We start from the raw sequence: 23,336 nt of genomic DNA, 5'->3' as shown, positions 1-23,336 counted from the left end.
GTGGGCATATCTTTTGGGGTGACACCATTCAACCTGCCATAGCATTCTTGTGTATATCCTCACAAATGCTATTGTCTTTAGTTTGTCTATGGATTTTTTTGTCAGTAAGTAGATACGCATATTTTAGATTTTAACAGATATTCCCAGATTACTTCCGGAAAGTTTGTGGCAGTTCACATTCTTACCAGAGATATTTGCGGACTTGTTCCCCATGCATCATGGATAGCTCTTGTTAATGTTTGCCAGTCAGGTGAGTGAAAATGGATTATTGTTTTGCTTTTCCATGACTATGAGAAAAATTAAGCATCTTTTTAATGTTTCTGGACCATTTGGATATTCTCTTCTAATTGCCTGTTTGTATCTTTGTATTTTTAAAATATTGAGCTGTGTATCTTTTTAAAAGAAAATCCTTTTCTACAAACTTATATTAGGGATAGCACAGGATTGCCATGTTTTTTGCTTGTTTTTTGCTTTTTGTTTTTTAGGAGGTGTGGGGGATTGAACCTGGGACCTCATACATGGGAAGCAGGCACTCAACCACTGAGCTACCCCCACTTCCGGCCATGTTTTACAGTTTTATTTTCAGTGTTTTTTTTTTTTAATTTGTCATTGTGCTGTCACACAATAGTTTAAAAATATTTTTAGTCAAATTAAAAACATTTTTATAGTAAAAATGTTTTATTTAATGATTCTGGGCATCCTGTCTTGTTTAAAGTTCCTGCCTCAAAGTTATAGTACTATTCTTAAATAAAATATTTCTTCTAAGTTTTTGTTATATATATTTTTATATCTTTAATCTTTATGGAATTTCTGAATATGATATGGTTCTAGCTTCGCTTTCTTATAGTCAATTAAATCAGGATCCTTTATCAAACAAACTGTTCTTTTGTGACAGAATTGCTTTGCCACCTTTGTTCTACTTCTGCATTCTATCCCTAACTATTGAACTATTTGCCTGAGCTATTAATAGCTTTACAGTATTCTACAATAACTTTAAAATAGCCTTACAGTAAGTTAAAAGTTTGGTTTTCAAAAATTAAAATTCAAATGTCCCCCTAACAAAGAGGACCAGGAAGTTTCCTGGTCGAGGTAAAAGATAACAGGAGATAAGGTATGCGAAAAGGGCTAGGCGAACTGCAATGCTCTGCAGACCAATGTTGCTCGCAAAGATCGCAAATATGAACAAGCAGGAAAAAAAATGTTGCGCTTGGATGGCTGGGCTTTTGCTTCTAAATGACCATTAAAATTGCAGGGTCTGAAAGGCCAACCGTGGAGCAGGAGACCTACCCCTCCGACCCCAGAACTGGAGTGACCGAGGGGAAGGGAGTGGGGAAAAGCATCGCAGAACGACTTGGGGACAGGGGCTGGGAAGAGAGGACCCGTGGAGAACCCTGGAAGCGCGGAGGCCGCGAGGGCGGGGCAGGTGGTGGGTCTCTCGAGAGCGAGCTCGCGGGAGGCTGAGACCCCGCAGCGCTGGGAGAGACGCGAGGAGGGGAGAGCGGCCAGCCGGGCAGGGCCAGCCCGCGTCCCCGCCGGGCCGGTCAGGTGGGGCGGGCAGCGGCCGCCGCGGCGCCCAGGATTGGCCGGAGATTCGGGCGGGGCGGGGCGGGCTTGGCGGGAGGCCGGCCGCGAGGCGAGCGCGCGCGCAGGCGCGGGCACGGCGGCGGCGCGCGCGTGCTCCGTCGGGCGGTGCGGCGGCGGCGGCCGAGCGGGCCACGGTCGTGGGCGGCCGGCGGCTGGAGCGCCGCGCGGGGCAGGCGGGAGGTGCCCGGGCGAGGTGGGGATGGGGCCGCAGGAGCGCGGCGGCCGAGGCGGCGGGCGCTGCTGAGCGCGCGCGCGGAGCCCGGGGCCGGCGGCGGCGCAGCGCCGGGCAGGTGAGTGCGACGGCGCGGAACCCGGATGCGGCGCGGCGGGGTCGCCGCGGCTGGCGCGGGTGCGCTCGCGCCGCGCTGCCTGCTGGCGGGGAGGACCGCGGCCCGCCGGCCCGCGGGGGGCGCCGCGCACCTTGGGGCGCCCTCGGGGCCTCGGCGCGGCGCGAGGCGGCGCTTTCCTGCGGCTTCCGAGGGGCCTCCGCGGGGAGGCGGCGGCCCGCCCCCCGCCCGACGCGGCTCTTCCCGGAGCGCCCAGACACTCAGGTGCTCGTTGTGCACGAGTGTAGTTTAGGGGCGGCAATCCCGTGCTGGTGGGTGGCGGAGGTGTTTTCAAATCCCAGCGCCGCCGCCGACCAGTCTGGGGCCTTGGGCCAGAATGTCCTGATGAGTTAAATAGGAATAATAATACGTACTTCTAAGGGTTGTTGGCGGGGCTGGGACAGGATGATGTGCGTAACCAAATACCAAGTCCTTTTGGTAGCTGGTGCAGCATCTGCTCTTGTTAGCTAGTGCTATTTCTTGGGTGCGGGCGTTCTTTGGGGGGCACATTTATTTCTGAACTGTTTCTGGTGTTGCAGTAACCTCCGCTGGAGTTGCTTGATATTGGAGTCTGTTACCTTAGAATGATCAATATAGTCTTGTCGTCTCTTTCTAGAATCATAGAGTCTCTTTCTTGCAAAGGTTGACCTGGAGTACGTGTTTCAGGTACCGAGCGGGAATTGCTGTTGAAATGAAACCAGGCGAATTTAGCATTACTCACGGAAGATGGTGGAACACGTAAACTTGAAGTGCTTTCTGTTTAAATAATCTTAAGTGACACTCAAACTCTATCACTTGTTACAGAGTATAAACACAGGAAGAGTATGGAAACAGAGTCCTTTTTCTGCCTCGCTACATCTGAAGGGAGTGATAAGTGCTCTAGTAAACATCATTGTGGGCAGTGTTACCGTGTGGTGAAGTCATCATAATTAAATTAGATGAGTACTTATGTTGAAGCCCTGAATGGATATTTGGAAATATGAATCTTAATAAAATCATCTCCACCGAGTCAGACTCCTCAGCAGTTCATTAATCATTTGGGGATTTTTATGTTACATTGTAATGTTTTCATGGTAAAAGCAGAAGTGTATAAGTCATAATAATGTATCATAGGAGAGGGGGTCAGAATAAGGATTTAACCTAGTCTAAAACTGGAATTTTATTTGCCAGAGCAAAGATGAATTAAAAAAAAAAACCAAAAAACCACAACCAACCACAAACTTTAGCTTCTATCCCTTGATTCACATTCTGACCATGATACTCCACCTTCAGAGTGTTTTTTAGCAGTGGCTTAAGTGGAGTTGGGTTTTACTTTATTGCCATTTTGGTGTCTTGCCTATATTTCTTGCTTTTCTTAGAAACTCATTCATAAAGACTTTTGGTCCAGCTTGACTTGTGAATGTGGCCCCAATAGGTGGGAAAAAAAAGAGAACCTGTAACGGGCTCCTGGGGAATGTCTAAATGCTCATTCTGCCAGAGTGGGTGACACCGTGGGGTAGAATCCCAAGTAGTGAGAGTGGGGGTGGACCCACATCCTGGGGAGGACTGATGCCACCAAATAGAGGGAACTCTATCCCTCGAGAGAAAGGGTGGCCCCCAGGGCATTGGGGCAGTTGAGCAGGTTAGGCCCTGAACACTATTCCATCTATCTCTGGAAGTGGCTCCTCAGGAAACGGAGGTTGGCTGTCACTGTGGGCACCAAGGTGGAAGGGAAAATGGACGCTAAATGTGTGGAACCAAAGTAAATGGGGGGCAAGAGAGGAGTTTCTTGAGAGTACACAAGGATGGATATAAAACATGTAATATTACACCATAACATATAGGAGATGATAGACTGATAATGTAAACCATAATGTAAAACATAGGATAACTAAAAATGTAAAGAACTGTGTATCCTAAAGTATGCACCATAATGTAAGCACAGATATTACCTTGTTAGAAAGCTAATGTCTCAGACTCTGTACATCACTTTAAGTAAATATGATGTGAATAGGGTGTAAGAGTATCGCTGTGGAAGGGAAAAGGTTTTGTGATGGATGTATGGGAGTGCTGTATATTGTATATATGCATTGCTGTGGTCTAGGACTCCTATGAAGAAATGCTGAATAATTAGGGGGGGGGGGGGGGAAAAAAAAGGATAGGATGTGGAAATTTTTTCAAGTCAACATTCTTTATCTAAGTTCTTTATTTAACTTTATCCAAGTTCTTTATCTATCCTTTAAACCCATCGCTATATGCCATTCCCTAGTAAGGGACCATGACATTATATTGGGCCTCAAATTTCGGGGAGTTCTGGATCACAGAGTGTTTCAACAATGGCAAAGGAGGAATACTGGTATGGGATACCAATGACAGGTGATATATGGCTGACAGGGAGCTATACAGAACATATGTCCAGGGTGCATGGTAATGATTGGATATACTCATGGTGGCAACAATTGGAAACCACAGCAGGGGGGGTACTGGGTTCCTGGCCAGTGGTGCTCTGTCGTGGTCCCTAGGGGAGCAGCGACAGTCTCCCAGGTACAGCGGCGGGGACCGGGAGGGAGTGAGGGTTCAACGGTGAGCCCCTGATGCTAATGACTATGCTTGTGAGCTGATAAACCTAAAATAAGAACAAGGCCTAGAGCAACATTGTGCCTGGGAATTTCCTCCTGTCAGCCTTCATGTTACTCAAATGTGGCCAGTCTCGAAGCCAAACTCAGCATGTAAATGCAATGCCTTCCCTCCAGCGTGGGACATGACACCCGGGGATGAGCCTCCCTGGCAACGAGGGACCACTATCAAATACCAACTGATGATGCAACTGGAAAAGGACCTTATACGGAAGGTTCAATGCGGATCAGCAGAATATCCATGTCTACATAAAATACCATGACTTTAAAATGCTGTTTGACCTAAAGTAAGGGGGAAATGGAAAGGAGAAATGAGTTTATATGGCTACGAGTTTCTAAAAAAGAGTCTGGAGGCTGGCAGAAGGATTGCCCTCATGCACAACTGAGCAGAGTCAGAGAGACAGATAAAGCAGATACAACCCCCAGATAATGGTTCCTTTGAAGGCTAAAGAGACCCATGAGAGTTATGGTCATGGCCGATGGGGTTAACTATCAGGGCAGATGGCCCCTCTTTGGAAATGGTGTGTATGTGTGATGAATCTGGACTCAGATGGGATCTCCCTTCATAAGTCTTTCATGCTAATGTGCTGGAGGTGCAGTTAATGTTGGGGTTTAAGATATATTTAGGGGATTTGAATCTCTGGACCGACAATGTGATAGCCAGGTCCTGAGCCTCAACAGACTCCAGCACCTACAATCTGATTTATTGGACTTACCACACTCAGCTAAGATGGAGTTGAAGAAGGACAATCACCACACCGTGGAGCCTAGAGTGATTACAACTGAAAATGGGAGGACTGCATCCAGCATCCATGTGGAATCTGAGCCTCCTCTTGACATAGAGGTGCAATGGACACAACCAATCCAATGTCCACATAGAAGAGGTGGCATGGAATTGGGAAAAGTGGACATGGTGGACGATGGGTATGGGGAAGGGCAGGAGGAGATGAGAGATGGAGGCGTCTTTGGGACATGGAGCTGCCCTGGATGGTGCCTCAGAGGTAATCACCGGACATTGTAAATCCTCATAGGGCCCACTGGATGGAATGGAGGAGAGTGGGGGTCATGATGTGGACCATTGTCTATAAGGTGCAGAGGTGCCCAAAGATGTACTTACCAAATCCAATGGATGTGTCATGATGATGGAAACGAGTGTTGTTGGGGGGGGAGAAGGGGGGTGGGGGGGGTGGGGATGAATGGGACCTCACATATATATTTTTAATGTAACATTATTACAAAGTCAATAAAAAAAATTAATTAAAAAAAAAAAAAGAATATAGAATATTTAAACACACACAAAAAAAAAAAAAAAAAAAAGAGAACCTGTAAACTCCTGGGTCTCCTCGCTGTTGAATAGTTCAGACAGTTGGATCTGACAGTAGAAGCATTGCTAGCCGCTATGAGAAGGCTGGCGGTCAGAAGTCACGTCTTTGGTTCTAGGCCTGGACCTGGGTCCAGATAGCAGGGACTTTGAGGATGTCTTTCTGGGCCTCAAGTTTTTTCATTTATAGAATTTGGGAGTGGGGGTTAGACTAAAGAATCATTCTATAAAGTATTATTTAAAGGAAGCTTCACATTTAAGGCTTTCCTTCTACTTCACTCTTTTCTTTTGTTGACTTTTTCCCCTCTTCCTAAACTCTAAACATCCTAATGCTTCAGGGCTTCCCGCCTGTCCCTCTTCCTTTTTCTCTTCCTCTACTCTCTGGGTGATCTCATCATCTTAAGTGGTTTATGTATTATCAATATGCTGTTTACTCTCAGATTTTTATCTCCAGCCTTGAACTTCAGACTTTTTCCACCTATTTATTTATAGGCATCTTAAACTTAATATATTCAATTGGAGCTCTTGATTTCCATTCCTAAATCTTTTGTTTCCCTCGGCAGTCTTCATTTTGTAAGAGCACCAACCATCCCTCTTGCAAACTGCTTGAGTGAAAAATCTGGTGATCATCTTAATTAATCCCTTTTGTCTTACTGATTGTCCATCTTACAGCCTCATGCACAACCATTCCTCCAGGAAATCCTGTCAATTTTTCCTTCAAAATGTATTTTGAATCTATTTACATCACTTTGTTTTTGTTGCCGCCACCTCATTTCAACCTGGACTTGGATGGTATCTTCCTAGCTAGTCTCCTTGTCCCTGGTCTTGCTCTCTTACAGTCTATTCTCCACACAACATGACCTGAGTTATCTTTTCTTTACTCTCCTGATGAAATGGCTTCTCACTATTCTAAGAAGAGAATCTAGCCTGTGCGCCTGAAATAAGAACTAGGCCCAGAGCTGCAGGGTGCCTAAGAGTTACCTCCTGAGAGCCTCCATGTTGCTCATATGTGGCCAGTCTCGAAGCCAAACTCGGCATGTAAATGCATTGCCTTCCCCCCACCGTGGGACGTGACTTCTGGGGATGAGCCTCCCTGGCGCTGAGGGATTACTACCAAGTACCAGCTGATGATGTAACTAGAAAACGACCGTCAATAAAAGGGTCAACTCAGACCAGCAGAATATCTCAGCCTATATGTAATATCAGGAGTTAAAAATGCTTTTTGACCTTGAATAAAAGGGGGAAGTGGAAAGGACAAATGAGTTTATATGGCTATGAGTCTCCAAAAAATAGCCGGGAGGTCATCAGAGGGGTCACCCTTATGCAAACCTCAGCAGAGTCCCAGAGACAGTTGAAGTAGATGCAATCCCAGGTGTTGGTTCTTCTGAGGGCTACAGAGTCCCACAGGTTCTATGATCATGGCAGATGGAGTTCAGTGCCATGTCACTTGGCCCTATTTTGGAGTTTGTGTCCCTGAGTGTGATGGATTTGGATTTAGATGTGATTTTTTTTCACAAGCCTCTCCTGTCACTTTTACCGGACCTGTGGTTGGTGCTGGAGTTTAGTGTATACTTAAAGGACCTGAATCTCTGGACTGTCCATGTAATAGCCAGGCCTTGAGCCTCAACAGACTTGCAACTCCTACCTTCTGGTTTATTGGACTTAACCCTGGCCAGCTAACATGGAGGTGAAGGAAGTCAACTACCACACCAGGGAGCCAAGATTGCCGACAACTGAAAGCAGAGAATTGCATCCAGCATCCATGTGGAATCTAAGTCCCCTCTCAATATAGATGTGGAGTGGATATAACCATTCCAGGGTCCACAGGATGGAGGAATAGAGTATGGATTAGAGAGGACTTACTGATATTCTATTCATGAACTATTGTGATTAGTAATGGAAGAAATTGTAGCATTGATGTGGAGAAAGTGGCCATGGTAGCTGCTGAGGGTAGGGAGTGGGAGGAGGAGATGTCATGTGGGGCATTTTAGGACTTGGAGTTGTCCTGGGTGGTACTGCAGAGACAGTTACTGAACATTGTATGTCCTCCCATGGCCCACTGGGTGGACTGGGGGAGAGTGTGGGCTATAATGTGGACCATTGACCATGAGGTGCAGCGGTGCTCAGAGAGGTATTCACCAAGAGCAATGAATGTCCCATGATGATGGAGGAGGTTGTGGTTATGGGAGGAGTGGGGTGAGGGGAGTAGGGGGGTATATGGGGACCTCATTTTTTTAATTCAACATTAAAAAAAAAGTGAATCTAAATTATCAGCTAAATTATCTTGCTTAACTTCTTATTCATTTGTTCATGGTCTTTTTTCTTTACTGTAATATAAGGTCCATGAGTGCAAGGACCTTGTCTGTCTTTACTAGGGTGTAGCAACCAGAACCGTACCTGGAACATTTAGCCAATGTTGAAGGAATGAATCTATGGATGAAATACGTTATAAAATCTTCTGATTCCAAGTACAGTATGTATTGAATATACTACCCCCTCCCATTTGGTTCCAAATTTGTGCAAATTAGGAAATAACCAGAAGATCTAGGGTTCTTCTATTAGGTGTTCTTACTCAGTCTTCATTATGCTCTGATACTCCTTGAGGTAGAGTAAATTGAGAATCCCTTAGTCTTCATTAAGGTGCCATAGCCCTGAGAAGAATAAACACTGTAGACATTAAGCCACTGATGGCAAAAGCAAATGTGAATTTATTTAGTTTTGTTTATTGTGTACTGGATTATTAGTATTTTTGCAAACAAGAACCAAACAGACTTTCCTGCTATGTTTTGCTTTTTTTCAGGCATTGAATTTTGGTCTTGACTAGAGGGGGTTGTGGTGGTTTGAGCTTGTATTTGCAGACTAAGTCCTATTGGGTAGCAGTTAAAATTTTTTTTAGAGGTTTTTTTTGTTTTTTTTTTTGAGTCTGAGAAGGACCCATTGGTTGTGTGTGTGTATGTACTTATGAACCATTTGATCTAGAGTCACCATTTCTTGGGGATAAATCCCTGTCATTTGGTTTCTATTAACTTATATTTTGATAACTGTTATATTGTAGAATGAGGCAAATAATTTAGGTTACCTCCTAAACTGGCGCACTTCCTCTTTGACTTGTTCTTCAGATGTTCCATGATAGCATTTGTGTTACCTTGTCTAGGTTAAATAATTGAGACAAATTTCTAGTTGAAAGAGGGAAAATGAAAGGGATTAGGTATGTGGTTGGGATGTGGATAGTATGTTAGCAAACAGTTACTATGATAATGTAGATTGCCTAGTTTTAGGCATTTGTTTTTGAGTCAGAATTAATTTTTTTGACTATTAAAGAGATTTTAATAAAAGACATTTGTAAAAGGGGAGTAGCATTGAAATTTAAAAATTTAATAGTTGTACAGTCCTATGAGTTTTAATACACGCATAGACTTTTTAAGGAGGTACTGGGGGTTGAGCCTGGGACCTCATACTTGTGAAGCAGGTGCTCAAACACAGAGCTACACCTGCTTCAAGCAAAGACTCTTAAGTTTAATTAAAACTTTTTTTTTTTTAACACATCGGCTCCTGTAACAACCACTACTAACAGGGTACAGAACACCTTTGCAGTCATATCCTCCCCGCCTCCATTCCTAACCCTGGGCTTTTATTTTTATTTATTTATTTTTTGGTGGTACCAGAGATTGAACCCAGGCCCTCATATGGGAAGGAGGTGGTTAACCACTTGAGCTACATCCACTCCCCTTATTTTTTAAAGAGAAAATTTCTCATGGGTAGGATATGTCAGAACTGGCAACAGTGGATAATTGATTAGCTTAATTGTTGACTTCCCTTTGGAAATCTAAATGAGAAATTGTTATATAACTTCTGGAACCTATCAAGCTAGGCAAATCCTAGAATGTCAGGTTACAATAGGGACCATCTAATGAAGAAATTTGGGGGCTACGTCTATGAAATTCGGCATCACATATCCTATCATCTCTCCCTGGTAAACCAGAATTACCATTTACTTTACAGCTATTCCAGAGTAGAGTAGAGATGAATATTGTTAACGATTATGTTATGAAGTGCCATCCTTTCTCCCTGGTCTCTCTTATTACTGCTTTCTGCTAGTCTCTCTCTTTTATTCTAGCATTTAAAGTTGTTATAGATACTCAACTGTCCTGGGGACCGAGAGAGGGATGGATACAGTACACTGTATGTACAATTGAGGTGTATTGCAAATTTAGCTTCCCATTATCCTTTTAACTTGGTTCCAGCTTAAAGCAGGAGATAATCCAGAAATTCCATCACTTCCTCAGAAAATTTGCAAATTCTTCCCCTGAATCTTGGCTCTAGGATTGATCTTTCTGTTGTTTCCTCCTCCTTTCCTCACTGCCGTTAATGCATATCTCATTATTATAGTCCTTTAATATTTAAAGCCAGTCACCCGAGGTTCTTAACAGTTACCTGTAAGTGGGAGTAGTTTACTACTGAAATCAAGATTGATCATTTGAATAATCCCTGATATTGTTGTAGTGCTAGAGCCCAGTCTGTGCAGCACAGAATTCCCCCTAGTGCAACCCTGGAGGGATTGCAGCATCCTTGGCTCTGGAGCTTGTCATATCCTGGACCTCAGGGCCCTTGGGATTCTACCAGCCAAATATTCATTTGCTTTTAACAGAAATGTGATTGGATTCTGATTATCCATGCCTGCAGGAGGAGAATTATATGGATTAAAAGAAATCCATGGGTAATCCAGAAGCTTTACTTAAAGTACATTTAAACCACATTCCTGACCACATTTTTTCCTGGCATTTCTAGTAGCTAATTTATAATATTTACTAGTTTCACATTTATCTACATACTCTCACCATTTAGGAGAAATGATAGTTGTGAAGTAGAGAAAAGGTGGAAGGGGTCTAAGGAGGCTGAGTTAGGTTAATCAACCAGCACTGCCCCAGATAATTTGGTATTGACTGGGTAATTTAGCCACAATGCTTAATAGACTTTGAGGACTTAAATTCCAGGAATTCCTTACCTCCTGAGCCACTGGATGGAATTTGAGGTGACTCAACAAGACATCAAACTCCGTTTTCAGATGTTTGTACTGTACTAGCTTAAATAATTGAGCTTTTGCGATTTAAATAAGATTTCAGATGGTCAGAATTATCACTTTAATGTTATTTGAAATTTTCTTTAGTGTTTATTTAATCATTTAACTAATTTTCAGTTTTCAAAGGAATTAAACTTAAGACCTGGCATTTGAAATAGGGGAGATGGTCAGTTTTGTTTTTTTTAACCGGTACACTGCTACCCTCTGACAAGTTACTTGCATGTGGTTAGCACAGTAAATAATTTCTATTAAATTGTTGCTATGGGCACATTAAAAATAGTTTATTCTTCAACTACTGATCCAGCATAGGTCTCGTATTTAGATATTATTAAAATAAAAGTTTTTGGGTAGTCACTACTTAGTGATTGCAGAGTTTCTCTTTGGGGTGATAGAAAAGTTTTGGCAGTAGATAGTGGTGTTACCATATTTTCTCTAGGTTCTTGATTGTGCTGCAGAAATGAATTTCAAGAGCATGTTGGGTGAGTTAGGCTATAATTTATTAAGGTAGGGGAGGGAAGAGAAATGGGAGAAAACAACAGATCTTGGGTTCCAGGTAGAGAGGATGAGGCTGAAAAGTGATAAAGTGGGCTGATTTACAGACTACAATTCCCCATTATAGATTATAAATGCCCAGGTTTTACTTGCATGGCCATGATGGCAGCAGAAAAACAGTGAGAGCAGGGCGCAGCGGGCAGAAACGGGTCCAAAGGCAAGAGAGAGTTCAGGCCTTGTACCTGCCTTTTGAATCTTTGCTAATTGCAGGGGAGGAGTTCCAGCTGTTTGCTGTTTTGATTGATTATCCCCCCCATCACTCCCTGGTGAGGGCCCAATGATAAAGTCCTTGGGGACTATCCAGGGCTTCTCCTGGCTCTGGAGGAAGTCTTGTTTTGAGTGACAGAATCTTTCCTGCCGGGTCCTAGAGCCAGTTATTGATTCCCTGTCTTACTAACTGGCTTCCTTACCCCCTCAGAGAGTTAACACCTGTATTTTTAAAGGGTTGCTGAAGGGCGATGATCGTTCTTCTGGGGCTCCTTCCTGTGGTTAATGGCAGAAGGCCCTGCCTGACAAGGTGTAAAATCCTCCTGCTGTTCTATCTCTGTTAGAGGAAGATGGGTCTGGCCTCCTGGTTGACGGTGGTTGAAGTCCCCATATGGTTAACAAGATGTTGATTATGGGAGAAATAAACTTAATTAGAATTTTGAAAATACATAGTCCTAAGGGGATACTGGACCACAGAAGTAGAAAAAGCTGGGTGCCTGCAAAGTCTGCATTTTTCCAAAGTTGATGGGAAAGAGTATTCTTCCTTCAGTTGAATGGGAAGAGGCATTGCCCTTTTTAGTTAAGTTAAAGGAGATGAAAACAGGATTTTTAAAAGGGGTGTCTGGTTTGCCCTCCCCCTAATAATAGGCATTTGGGCTAGAGTTAGAGGGAACAGCTGACTTTGACACAGACGCTACTTAGCTTTGTCTCGAAGAGGTATTTCAGGCCGTCCAGTGACTGGCATTTGAACATCCCATCAAATGCTTCTGGTGAGTTGGCGGTTTCTTGGGCAGCTGGCTTCACTCAGGATTAGTGCACCAAGCTGGAAATTCCTTTAACTTTAATAGCTGTGGGAGTGGTCAGAACTACAGAGTAAGGTTCTTTCCGTTTTGGCTCTAATTGAGAGCGAGGCTTGTTTTCTTGCCAAGCTTTGATGAGAACCTGGTTTCCAGGTCCCTGGGTAAGGAGTTTTTCCATGGACCATCTCAAAGGGGCTAGGTTGAAGTGGGTCATACCCACCTCGTTTGCTGTTACCTTTCAGGGAAAACGCTTAGCCCTGGCAGGATGACATGGGGGTCTGCCAGTCCTCCCCTGGGTATGAGTGGGACAGGTTCTGGAATAAGGGCTAAGAGGGATCCTGGGTTAATCATGTTTATTAACTACTTAGAAAATGAAGTTTACCAGGACTTTTAATATGTTCAGTATTTCTCTGCATATGATCTAGAATAGAAAAGATATCATAATCATTAGACATATATCTAGAATAGGAGATATAGGTACAGTACTTAATATTAATGTACTACACAATGCATAACTTTCTCTTTTAGCTGCAATAGATTTAAGTTCCAGGTTTGCAGTATCTTACATGTTATCCCTCCATGGGAGTGGGCCATAAGGCCAATTGTGTTTAAGTTCTCCTCACAGTACTTTGGTGATCATTGCTCCACTTAGTATGTTTTTCACGCAGCCAGCATGCTGCAGCACCGTTGACCCTAGAGAGAAGCTAGGAAGGTAGTTTCCGCTATTCCACTGGCCTGGGGCATAGTGCCTGTCAGCACTAAGAAACAGTGCCAGTCTGGGGCTGATATCCATTGTACATTTCGCTTATTGAGCCATCGTTGGCTGCTGCCGGAGTTTGAAACTGCAACGTGTCTCCTTCGACTTCAGGAGCACAACCAGAGATGTAGTAGATAACTTTTATTGTTTTAGGGGTCAGTGACAATCTAGCCAATAACTCATGGAGAGGCATTCTGCAGTGTATTGAAGGCCTGGCTTGAATGCACAAGAGTGTTTGACAATGCTGAAGTCTATTTCTTGATTTTTATTCACTTTTTAGACACTTTCAATGTAGTGTGTAACATATCAAATGAACTTTTTAGTACTCCCTACTTCTACACTTTTACCATGGAGACGTTAATTAGCTGGTACTCTTAGTTACAGTTTCTAGTAAGTTTTTACTTTAAGGTGAATTGTGTACCTTTATTAACCAAGCCACAAGAATTTTATTAGGAACAAATTTGCAAAGTTTTTCTGCTTTTCTAGCAGTTGAATTAATTTCACTTGTGGGGAAGTGGATTTGGCCCAATGGATAGAGCGTCCGCCTACCACATGGGAGGTCCAAGGTTCAAACCCAGGGCCTTCTGACCCGTGTGAGTTGGCCCACGTGCAGTGCTGATGCGCGCAAGGAGTGCCATTCCATGCAGGGGTGCCCCATGCGCAAGGAGTGCACCCCATAAGGAGAGTCACCCAGCGTGAAAAAAGTGCAGCCTGCCCAGGAATAGGAACCACACATGGAGAGCTGATGCAGCAAGATGATGCAACAAAAAGAGACACAGATTCTGGATGCCGCTAACAAGAATAGAAGCAGACACAGAAGAACACACAGTGAATGGACACAGAGAGCAGACAACTGGAGGGGGGGCGGGAAAGGGAAGAGAAAGAAATAAAAAATAAATCTTAAAAACATTTTTTTCACTTGTGATTTATACATTAAATCCACTTGCAAGACAGTATTGACATTTAAAGAACCATTTTTAGGTTGTCTGCTATCCTTTTGTAACAGGTGAACCCCAAATCTCATTTCCTAGGCACAAGCAAATTGACAAAGTTAAACACAGATTAAAACAGAAGAGAGAATTTTATATCCTTAGCATTTCTGGGAACTCTTTGGTTTTAATTGATGGCACATCAGGTTTCTTATTTTCTAGGAGAGGTTTAGTAACTGGTCTGGATCTTGATTTCTAGTCACACCTTTTATAGGCACAACTGAGTTTAAACTAATGGATGTTAGAGGTGTTTTTCCTTATTTCTTTAAGGAGACATGACATGAGGTTTTTGGGCCTCAGGTCTGTCTGTCCTCTTACACTGATTTAACTGGAATTGAGGGTTTCATACAAAGGCTGCTCTCGGCTGTGCTATGGCCATGTAGACCAGCAGTAGGCAGAATTGAGAAGACACTCCTGTGGGGAGTTTGCTGGTGGGACCATGCCCATTCTAGGAAGAATGAAGAAGCACTTTTTAGTCTAGCAATTTGGCATCCCAGAGTCAGTCTGACTAAAACGTTCACCGGTCCACATAATTTGGAGCTGATGCTCTGTTCTCAGCATCTCGAGAATTTTAACTTTCAGAGCCTGGCCTACAGGCATCCCTGTGGGTGACCTAGGCCCTGAGGGATGTCTTTCTCCTCTGCCAGTTTGCAGGGACAGAGCCACAGCTGTGTGTACTAATCCAAGTTGTACAGGCATAAACTGTAGTTACCTGGAGAGACTGATGACACTTCAAGCCTTTTTCTCTTCTGCCTAGGGTGGGAATGGAGCTGAAGGTATGGGCAGCAGTCTATGCTGTGAGAGTCCAAATGACCTCACTTGCCCTGGTGGGCTTCCGACTATTCAGTCTGTGCCAGCTGATTGTACCTGCATTTTCTCAGTGAGGCTGATCCAGGGCCTGCCAGCTTCCTCTCTACTAGAGGTGGAGCCGAAGCCTAGGCTAGGGCTGCAGGCCAATCTGGGTGAAAGAAACCGGTCCCTACCATCACTGTGCGTTGTCACTGTGATTTTCAGTTAGACCGGCTTCCCCTCATGCTGGCAGCAGAGTCAAAATAGTGACTACCAGCCTCTCTGACTTGGACAAGTTCAAAGTTCAGCTGTTCTTAGGGTTATACTTGAGCCAGCTGCATTTACTAATCAGTAGCTGAAATCGGTGGCCAACCATCTCTTCCTCCCCTGTTTTTGGGAAATGGAGCGTCTAACTCCAGCCATAGACTAGCTCCTTGGGCGGCTTTTGCTGCCAGAGTAGGATGATCACCAGCCTCCTGGCACAGGTTCCTCCAGCTTCCTCTTCGCTGGAGGTGGGGTTGGGATTTATGCTAGGGCTGTAATCCAGTCTGGATGATAAGAAGCCAATCCTTACTAACACTGGGATTTTCAGTCCATCCCGCTTCCCTTTGTGCCAGGGGTGGAGTTAAAATGGTGGCTACTGGCCTCACTCTGACTTGGACAGGCTCCAGTTTTAGCTTTTCTTAGAGTTATAATTTAACCTGCTAAATATATTAATCAGTAGCTGAAGTAGGTGCCCAGCTTCTCGTCCTCCCCTGTTTTTGTGAAGTGGACCTTCCGGTTCCAGCCACATAACAGCTATCGAGGATGGCACCGGCCTATGGGGCGAGGAATGCTCTCCTTACGAATATCCTCTGCAGATGGGCAGTCTCCTCCTTCCATTCTTTCAAGGCTGTTGCAGGATGCTCTTCTGGTCTCCTGGAGCCCCCAGACAGGTGCTTTAGAGAGCTCTGGGTGTTTGTTAACTGCCCTGTAGCACAAGCTGACTCTAGGAGCGCCTTACACTGCTGCCATCTTGCTGGTTGTCCACTTGCCTACGTTTTAATTGCCATACCTTCATCATTTTCAACACCCTTGCCAACCGGATATTACATATTCATTTATAGCTCTCTCAGATTTTTCCCAAGTAGCAAATATTATTTCAACTTTAAGCGCTAAAGAATTAGCTATCTTCACCTTGATTCCCAGGACTTAAAAATTTTTCTATTTATGTTTACTGTGTACATTTCAGTAATAGTAACTGTGTTCACAATGTTGTGCTACCATCACCACCAAACATTACCAAGACTTTCATCATCCAAAAGGGAGCCTTTGTACTCACTAAGTAATAAATCCCCATTCCTCCTCCTTCTAGCCCCTGGTAATGGCTCATCTATTCTGTTTCTGAATTTGATATTCTATATATTTTATATGAATGGGTTCATATACCATTTGTCCTTTTGCATCTGGATTATTTCACGTAGTGTAAGGTTTTCAAGATTCATCCATGATGTTGCATGTATCAGAACTTTTAAAATTTTAATTTTTTAATAAAGAAGTTGTAGGTTTACAGAAAAATCATGCATAAAATATAAAATTCCCATATACCACTATGTTATTAACATCTTGTATTAGTACAGTACATTTGTTACAATTAATGAAAGAACATTTTTATAATTGTACTATTAACTATAGTCCATGGTTTACTTTAGGGTTCACTGTGTTGTATAGTACTATGTGTTTTTTAAATTCTATTAATGCTTATGTTACCTAAAATTTCCTCTTTTAGCCACATTCAAATATGTAATTCAGTGCTGTTAATTGCACTGTGTTGTGCTATCTACTATCATTACTATCCATTACCAAAATTTTTCCATCCCCCCAAACAGACTGTACAATTTAAGCATTAAGTCCCCATTCCCTATTCCCACCTAGTTCCCTGGTGTCTTGTATTCTATTTTCTAACTCTGTGAATTTCCTTATTCTAATTACTGCATATCAGTGAGATAATAGAATATTTGTCCTTTTATATCTGGCTCTTTCACTCAATATGATGTCTTCACGGTTCATCCATGTTATTTCATGTATCAGAACTTCATTTGTTTTTATGGCTGAATATGTTCTTTTGTATGGATATATTATGTTTTGTTTTTCCTTTCATCTTTTTTTTTTTTTTAAGATTTATTTTTTTCTTCCCCTCCCTTCTCCCCTCTCCCCCACCTCGCAGTTTTTGCTGTCTGTGTCCATTCGCTGTGTGATTTTCTGTATCTGTTTCTTTTTTTGTCTTCTTGTGTTTCTCCGCTAAGAGTTCCCAAAATTCAATCCTGGGGACCTCTGATGTGGAGAGAGGTTCCCTGTCAATTGTGCCACCTCAGTTCCTGGTCTCTGTTGTGCTTCACCTTGACTCTCTCCTTCCTCTCTCCTTTGTTGCATCCATCTTGCTGTGTGACTCACTTGCGTGGACACTGGCTCACCACACAGGCACTCGACTTGCTGCGCAGGCACTTGCTCGCCGTGCGGACATTGGCTTACTGCACAGGCACTGGCTCACCATGTGGGCACTCGGCTCCTCATGCTGGCACTCGCTCAGGCACTCCGTTCTCCATGCGGGCACTTGTGCGGGCACTTGGCTTACTGCTTGGGCACTCAGCTTGCCATGCGGGCACTTGGCTTGCCACGCAGTCACTCGTGTGGGCACTTGGCTCACCGTGTGGGCACTTGGCTCACCACGTGGGCAGTTGATCTACCTCGCGTGCACCCGGCTTGCCACGCGGGCACGGGCTTGCCATGCAGACATGTTTTCTCTTATCTTTCACCAGGAGACCCCGAGGATCAAAGCTGGGTGCTCCCAATTGGTAGGCACAGGCCTTATCACTTGAGCCACATCTGCTTCCCTTGTTTCATCTTTTTTTTTTTTCCTTAAAGATTTTAAAATTTTATTTATTTCTCCTCCCTCCCTCCATTTTTTCTGCTCTCTGTAGCCATTCTTAGTGTGTTCTTCTATGTCTGCTTGTCTTCTCCTTGGGCAGCTCCAGGAACTGATCCTGGGACCTCTCCTCTGTGTCTCTTTTGTTGTGTCTTCTTACTGTGCCAGCTCTCCGCGTGGGCCAGCAGTCCTGCACGGGGCAGCAGTCCTGCACGGGGCAGCAGTCATGCGTGGGGCAGTACTCCATGCAGGCCAACACTCCACGTGGGCCAGCATGCCTTCACTAGGAGGCTCATGGCATTGAACCCTGGACCTCCTATATGGTAGATGGGAGCCCAATTGCTTTTGCGCCACATCCACTTCCCTCCTTTCATCTTTTGATGGACACTTGGGTTGTTTCCACCTTTTGGCTATTGTGAACAATATTGCTATGAACACTGGTATAGAAGTATCTGAGTTCCTGCTTTAAGTTATTTGCCAAGTTATGTGTTAATTCTATGTTTAAATTTTTGAGGAATCACTGACTATTTTCCATGGCAGCACCATTTTATATTCCTACCAGCAATGTACGAAGATTCCAGTTTCTTCACATACTCTTCGGGCAATTTTTTTTCTTTTCCAGACGTACTGGAGATTGAACCCAGGACCTCATACATGGAATGCAGTCACTCAACCATCAAGCTACATCTGCTCCCCAGTGAGAGTTGTTTTTGTTTTTGTTTTGTTTTGTTTTTAGGAGGTACAGGGGATCAAACCTGGGATCTCGTACATGGGAAACAGGTGTTCAAACCACTTGAGCTACATCCCCTTCCCTGGCAAATTTTTTTTTTTTTTTTTTGAGATAACGGGGGCCCAGGAATGAACCTGGGACGATGTAGGAAACCAGTGCTCAACCATTGAGCCACATTGGCTCCCCTTGGCAATTATATTATTATTTTTGTTTAAATTGTTGTCTTTATTTTGAGAGCCATTGACGTGTGTTTTATTTATTTATTTAAAGACTTATTTATTTATTCCTGCCTCGTTTGTTCTTGTTGTCTGCTCTCTGTTCATCTTCCTTTTAGGAGGAGTCAGAAACGAAACCTGGGACCTCTCATGTGGAATGGAAGACCCCCAGTCACTTGAGCCACTCCTGCTCCCTGCTCGTTGTATCTCTCATTGTGTTTCCTCTCTCTGCATCATCTTGTTGCATCACCTTGCTGCACCAGCCCATCGTGTCCAGCTTGCTGTCTTGCTCATCTCCTTTAGGTGGCACTGGGAGTCAAACCTGAGACCTCCCATATAGTAGGTGGGGGTCCAACTGCTTGAGCCATACCCGCTTCCCTGGCAATTATTTGTTTTTATTATATTTTTATTTATTTTTCAAAGATGCATAGATTACATAAAATGTTTCATAAAAAATAATAACCTGGGAATTATTTTTTAATCAGTTATTGTTTTACTTCTTTGTATTCTGTGTCTTTTTTTTTTTTTTTTTTTAAGATTTATTTTTATTTTTATTTAATTCCCCTCCCCTCCCCTGGTTGTCTGTTTTCTGTGTCTTTTTGCTGCGTCTTGTTTCTTTGTCCGCTTCTGTTGTCATCAGCGGCACAGGAAGTGTGGGCGGCGCCATTCCTTGGCAGGTTGCTCCCTCTTTCGCGCTGGGCGGCTCTCCTTATGGGTGCACTCCTTGCGCGTGGGGCTCCCCTACGCGGGGGACACCCCTGTGTAGCACGGCACTCCTTGCGCATATCAGCACTGCGCATGGGCCAGCTCCACACGGGTCAAGGAGGCCCGGGGCTTGAACCACGGACCTCCCATGTGGTAGACGGACGCCCTAACCACTGGGCCAAAGTCCGTTTTCCCTGTATTCTGTGTCTTATTACTAGTTTCCTTTTACTTTTTATTTTTTAAACCATTTAAAGCTTTTGCTGTCAATATAGTCTTATAGAAAAACTTCCCTGGGAAGTAGATGTGGCTTAAGCAATTTGGGCCTGGCCTACCATGTGGGAGGTCTGTAGTTTGGTTCCCGGTGCCTCCTAAAGAAGACAGCAAGCTGGCACCACAGATGATGCAACAAGAGACCCAAGAAGGAAAAACATAATGAGAGACTCAAAAAAGTAGGAATGGAGGTGGCTTAAGCGATTAGGTGCCTCCCTCCCACATTGGAGGTCCTGGGTTTGGTTCCTGGTGCCTCCTAAAAAAGTAAATAGAATATAGACATAGCAAGTGCAAACAAAGAGGGAGTAGGGAGAGATAAATAAATAAAATAAATCTTTAAAAAAACAAACTCCCGAGTGGTTTTTTGCATAGAATTAAACAATAACAATAGGTAACATTTATTGAGTGTGTACTTATATGTCAAGTACTATAATATGCCAGATATTCTATATTACTTAATTTTATTCTTGCTAATAACCCTCAAGGAAGGTACTTAATAACCCCATTTAAGAGATGAGGAGACTGAAGCTTAGAGAAGTTAACCTGCCAAATCTCAAAACTTTTAAGTGGGAAAGTCAGGTTTCAAACCTAAGTCTGTCTGACTCCAAAGCTTATGCTTTAACTGCTTCATATAATTCTTTATTTCTTAGATCTTTTAGAAGAAGGTTGAAAGAGGTAAATTTAAAGTGTTATGTTTTTAGTATAATGATCACCTTCATTTTACAATGCTTGTTTATTTGGAAACAGGAAGCACTTTTCCAGTCCTTTTGTCATTAACTTTCTTTCTGTTTTCTTTAAGTACTGGGGCTGGGAATTGAACCCCAGACCTTGTATATGGGAAGCTGACGCTCAACCACTGAGCAACATCGGCTCCCTTGCCATTAACTTTCTTTCTCTTACTACTGTTAAATTAATTTATATGGCTATAGTCCAGTTTTATGGATGAGTTAAGCAATAAGTTATTTGATGTAATATGCCTTTGTTTTAAAAGTATGGTTAGCTCTTCCTTTTCCTTTGGCTTTAAAATTAGAATGACTGTGGTTTTGTGGCTTGTCATGTATATGTAACTAACAAAAATGTTTGATGTATGACCTAGTGTAGTTAGACGTTCCATTATGTCTGTTTAGAGCATTTTTACAGGGTTTTAAAGCAAGTATTTTTTCCCCCTCTGCTCAAGTAATTTGTTTGGGTGGCATATTTACACATGCTGCTAAGCCTTATTCTAAAGTATTTGGAACAAAGAAAGATAAACATAACTTTACTTTTAAGTACGTGAACCAATAGACTACAGATAACAATCCTTTCTCTCAAAACAAAACAAAAACCTGAATAGAACACATTTATGGCCAATTGATTTTTTTTTCTTAAAGATTTATTTATTTGTTTATTTCTCTCCCCTTCCGCTCTACCCCTCCCGCCCCGGTTGTCCATTCTCTGTGTCTATTTGCTGGGTCATCTTTGTCCGCTTCTGTTGTTGTCAGCGGCATGGGAATCTGTGTTTCTTTTTGTTGGGTCATCTTGTGTCAGCTCTCTGTGTGGGCGGCGCCATTCCTGGGCAGGCTGCACTTTCTTTCGCCCTGGGTACCTCTCCTTACAGGGCGCACTCCTTGCGTGTGGGGCTCCCCTATGCGGGGTACACCCCTGTGTGGCACGGCACTCCTTACGCACATCAGCACTGTGCATGGGCCAGCTCCACATGGGTCGAGGAGGCCCGGGGTTTGAACCGCGGACCTCCCATGTGGTAGACGGATGCCCTAACCACCGGGCCAAGTCCGCTTCCCAGCCAGTTGATTTTTGACAAGAGAGCCAGGTCCATTCAATGGGGAAAGAACAGTCTCTTCACAAATGGCTCTGGGAAAACTGGATATTCACATGCAAAAGAACTATGTACCCCTACCTCATTCCATATACAAAAATTAATTCAGGATAGAGTAATAACTTAAATATAAGAGCTGGAACTATAAAAACTCTTAGAATAAAACATAGGGAAATAACTTCAGGACTTTATATTAGTCAGTGGATCTTTAGGCTTTATACCAAAAACATGAGGAACAAAAGAAAAAAATAGATAAATTTGATTTCATCAAAATGAAAAACTCGAGCATCTAAGGACATTATTTAAAAAGTGAAAGAAACAACAACCTATGTAATAGGGGAGAACATTTGGAAACCATCTATCTGATAAGAGTTTAATATCCAGAATATTTAAAGAACTCTTACAACTCAACAACAAAAGACAAATAATCCTGTTAAAAAATGGGCAAAGGATTTGAATAGATATTCTTCAATGAATATACATAAATGGCCAATAAGTACGTGAAAAAGTGCTCAATATCATTAGCCATTAGGAAAATGCAAACTAAATCTATGTTGACCTACTAGTTGACACACACTGGAGTGGCTATTAAAAAAGCAAAATTATTGTTGTCTAGGATGTAGGAAAATAGGAACCCCTCATACATTGTTGGTGGAAATGTAAAATGGTGCAGCAGCTATGGGAAATGGTTTGGTTTGTTCCTCAAAATGTTAAACATAGAATTACCATATAACCTGCCCATCTATTTCTAGGTACGTATCCAAAAGAATTGGAAGTAGGGACCCAGACAGCTATTTCCAGTGTTCATAGCAGTATTATTCACAATAGCCAAAAGATGGAAGCAACCCAAATGGCCATCAGCAGATGGGTACTTAAAATGTAATATATCCATACGATGGAATATTACTCAGCCATAAAAAGGAATGGAGTTCTGTTACATGTCACTATGTGGATGAACCCTGAAGACATCATGTTATGTGAAATAAGCCAGATACAAAGGGACAGATACATGATTGCACTTACGTGAAAGGGCTAGAATATGCAAACTTGTAGTAGAGACAAGGTAAGAGTACTGGGAACCAGGGCAGGGGGGAGGGGGCATGAGAAGGTAATGCATAATGAGTGTAGGGTTTCTGGTTAGGGTGAAAGGTGGTGAGGGAAGGGCAACATTGTGAGTGTTAATCCCACTGAATAGTGTGCTTGGGAGTGGCTGAGATGGGAAAGTTATGTTGTATGTGTTTCCATAATTATAAAAAAAGAGAAAAGAGCAACTGAAGAAATGAAAGCTAGCTGTAATATATAATGCTGGACTGGATCTTGTAATGGGGGAGAAAATCCTCAAAAGGACATTATTGGGACAGATGAAGAAACTGGAATATAGGCTGTACTTTTTAGTGTTAAATACCTTGAACTTGCTAACTCTAAGTTCTATAAATGAATATCCTTGTTCTTAGGAAATCTACATGGAAATATTTTGTGTTCAAGGAACTTACACCACATGCTTAGAAAATAGATGGATAGATAGAATGGTTTGGCAAATGTGGTAAAATGTTAAAATTGGTGGATCTGGGTATCCTGAATTGGGTAGGTTGGATTCTCTATGTGGGTTTTTTAAAAAATGATTTTTGAAACTGTCCTATAAGTTTGGAATTATTTAAAAATAAAAAGTTTAAGG

The 23,336-nt window shown here is 43.0% G+C and overlaps 1 protein-coding gene across 5 annotated transcripts in view; it reads left to right on the top strand.

The window, feature by feature from the left end:
- Positions 1-1,428: 1,428 nt before the first annotated feature.
- Positions 1,429-23,336, top strand: part of PIK3CB (phosphatidylinositol-4,5-bisphosphate 3-kinase catalytic subunit beta) — a 203,427-nt gene continuing 181,519 nt past the window's right edge. Inside the window, exon 1 of one of the 5 annotated variants that reach the window (XM_058295060.2) lies at positions 1,429-1,545. The gene's annotated coding sequence lies outside the window, so the exon portion shown is untranslated. Of the gene's footprint in view, positions 1,546-1,761; positions 1,875-1,986; positions 2,136-23,336 lie in introns of those variants that run through there. The other 4 variants (XM_071214544.1, XM_058295061.2, XM_058295062.2 and 1 more) reach the window with 4 other exon arrangements.

Source organism: Dasypus novemcinctus, chromosome 4 (assembly GCF_030445035.2).
Source record: "Dasypus novemcinctus isolate mDasNov1 chromosome 4, mDasNov1.1.hap2, whole genome shotgun sequence".
In the NCBI taxonomy this organism is placed as follows: Eukaryota; Metazoa; Chordata; class Mammalia; order Cingulata; family Dasypodidae; genus Dasypus; species Dasypus novemcinctus.
The sequence above is the reverse complement of the archived record's forward strand: the minus strand, read 5'-3'. Positions and strand labels throughout refer to the sequence as shown.